This window comes from Meriones unguiculatus, chromosome 6, assembly GCF_030254825.1.
Source record: "Meriones unguiculatus strain TT.TT164.6M chromosome 6, Bangor_MerUng_6.1, whole genome shotgun sequence".
Classification (NCBI taxonomy): domain Eukaryota; kingdom Metazoa; phylum Chordata; class Mammalia; order Rodentia; family Muridae; genus Meriones; species Meriones unguiculatus.
The window spans coordinates 21774893-21778231 of record NC_083354.1 but is presented as its reverse complement, the minus strand read 5'-3'; positions in this window follow the sequence as shown (position 1 = coordinate 21778231).

Here is a 3339-nt window from a genome sequence, read left to right as displayed (position 1 = left end):
ACACGGAGAAACATTTAAGGACATACATGTGAGTTAAAAAACAGAGTATGAGGGGCTGGAGAGCTGGCTTGGTAGGAAAGAGCTCTAGCTGGGAGTGGAGCAGGATTCCATTCCCAGCACCCGTATGGAGGCTCAGAACTGTCAGTAATTACAGTTCCAGGGGTTCCTCTTTTGGTCTCTGTAGGCACTGCACACACATGAATGCACAGATATACATGGATATTTAAGAAGCAGAGTATCAAAAGCATGGACAACATAAGCATAGAAATAGCATAGCAGTGTTGCATGAAGAAGATTGAAAATTGAAGATTGAAGACTTTTTTTTTGTGTGTGTGTGTGTGTGTCTTGCTTTGTAGCCTAAGCTGGCTTCAAACCCCAAGCTAATTTTTTTTTATTATTTTATTTATGTGTATGTGTGTGAACCTGTGTGTAGGTATATGCATGAGAATCCAGGTGCTCCAAGTAACCAGAGAGGGTAAAGGACTCTCCTGGCACTGGAGTTACAGGTAGCTGTGAGCCACCATAAGTGCTGGGATGTAACATTGACAGTGACAGCTGGAGAAACTCTAGGGCCACAGGAGACAGGCCCCAAGCCTCAACAGCTGTCAGCAGCTGAGGGGAGCTGGTGACTAAATCCCCCAGCTGTCTTCTCTGGGAGGATGTCTGAGGCACTGCACTGTCCCTCGAGCCTCCCAGCGGGGTGAAGCCACAGAGAACCACCCAGTGCTAACTTGCTTGACAACCATCTCAGGACAGCTTGTCTTGAGGCAGATGCTGAGCTCGGTTGGGGTAGAAGGTGTTTATTAGGAGCTACCGCTTTCCAGGAGAAGGATGAAAAAGGCGTGGGTAGAAGGAGAGGCAGACAGAAATGCAGGTGAAATAAAGGAAAGCTAGGTAAGTTGGACAGAAGGCAGGGTGGGCGTTCTAAGAAGCCTAAAACTCAGAGGAAAGAGCTTGGGTTGCTGGGGAAGGTCTCTGCATGAGTCCCTTTAATTTAGGCCTTTGCAGTTTCCTGCGTGAACTAACGCTAACTCCTGCTCACTCCATAGTCATCCCTGTAATCCTCCTATGGGCCATTCCCTATTCCCTTCTATTATATAGTAGCAATAATCACTGTGCACTTAAAAAAAAAAGTAGATAAGGGCCTGGAGAGAGAGCTCGGTGGCTGAGTGCTTTCTTTTCCTTCAGAGGATCTGAGTTTGGTTCCTAGAACCCACATTGCTTGGCTCCCAACCAGCTTAAGTGCAGTCCCAGGGGGATATGGTACCGTCTTTTGGCCTCTGTAGGCACCTGCGTTTACATGCACATACCCACACATAAGCACACACAGAATAAAATATAATAAAACACAACTTTAAAAAATATGAGCAATGTGGACACAGAGTGAAAGGCAAAATCCACCTTCCTCCTTTTCCATTATCACCTCTCTCCCTGGAAGGAGCTTCAGTCAGCACCTTATAGTCCCCCTTCCACACCCTTACACCCCCACATACACACACACATACACTGCACACATATATACACAAAACATACAACACACATATTTACACATATACCACACACATACACCACACACATACATATATACTACACATACCACCGGCTGACACAGCACACACATATACATAACCCCACACTTTATACCACACACACACACACACATACATCACACACATGTGTGCACATATACCACACACATGCACCATACATACACACATGTAAACATATGCCACACACATACAGCACGTACATACAAATAGCCCCACACAATGTACCACACACATATACCAAACATATAGACACACACACACACGTGTTCTGTAATTGTATGTCATCTTGACACAGAATTCCTTGAGAGCAATGTCTTGGCCTTTCACTCCTAGGGCTGAGGCAATAGACACACCATAAATATTTACTGAATGGATACACATGCTCTGTGTGAGTGTCACACTGGGAACGGTGCTAGCCAGTCCCTTATCTCCTGATGGAGACTGGCATGTTCCAGATCTCCTGGGTCATGCACTAAGATGGTATCTCCTCTAGTCATGCATTAAGATGCTATCTAGGGTAGAGTGTTTCCTTGTTGGCCAACTGCACTCAGCAGTAGCCACAACAAAGGGAGCACCATGTGATTGTCAGCTCACAGAAAGTTTACTCCAACACACTCTTGAGGGTCTGTCCTTCTGCACTGCTGTCTGTCTCCCTTTTCGCCTTCTTCCAATTCTGGAGAGGAAATTCTTGAAAGCCTCCGGCAGGCTAGGCAAACACCCCTCAACCCAGCTGTCTGCCCACCCCCCCACTCACGCTGGTCTGTGGGAGATGGACGGGAATGGAGCGCAGAGAAGCTCTGAGTGGTGGATCTGGCTCTGTGACAGAGGTTGGTTTCCCCCTTGCCGCCTCAGCCTTAACAAGGCCGTCCCATAAAAGGCAGACTAAAGAACCCGCAGAGGATTTGGGGGACCAAGAGCCTGTCAGGCCAGGTTTGTTACTGCTCAGTGCATCCTCCCAGCCTGGCTGAGAGCTGCTCCTGGTTCCTGGTTCTGCCTGGTCGTCGCTGCCATTAATACAACAGGTTGGTTTTCCAGGCCAGGGCTTGAGCAGAGGCCCTGCACCTGGCCTTGCAACTGAGAGTCCAGATAGCTGGGGCTGGCACTGGGCAGGGTCCACCGTAGCCACCTGACCTGCACTCCAGAGCAGGGCCTTTCCATTTCAGTGTGCACATGTCCGCCCTCTCCCTCCCACCCCACCCCACACTCCAGGATCTTCCTAGATTTCCACTTCTGGGCCCAGAGGTGTCCTCTGGGAACTGAATTTCTGTGTTTCCTAACTTGTCAGCTGTTGATGGTCCAACTCTGGAGGTTAGGAAATATTAGAACATCAAGACAAAAGATCTAGGACTTGGGGTGTGTGTGTGTGTGTGTGTGTGTGCGTGTGTGTGCACGTGTGTATGTGCATGCACGCGTGCACATGTGTGCCTGCACAGTTTGAGGAAGGGTCTCTCTATTATGTAGCTCTAGCTATCCTGGAACTCACTGTGTAGACCAGGCTGGCCTCACGCTCACAGAGCTCCACTGACCTCTGCCTCCTGAGCGCTGGATTAAAGGCATGCATCATCACCCCTGGCTTTAGGATCATCACTAACTACTGCTAACAGGAGCTGAGGAGAGGAAGGGCGCATGGGCCAAACCATTAGGGTATGAGGGAATGTGGGGGCATTGTGTTACCAAGAGCCAAGGAGCTAACCATTAATGAGCTGTGAATAAAGCTGGGTCCAACTTTGTCTTCATTTTACCTTGGGGAAAGATACAAAACAGAGTAAGTTTCTGTCTAATTAAATGT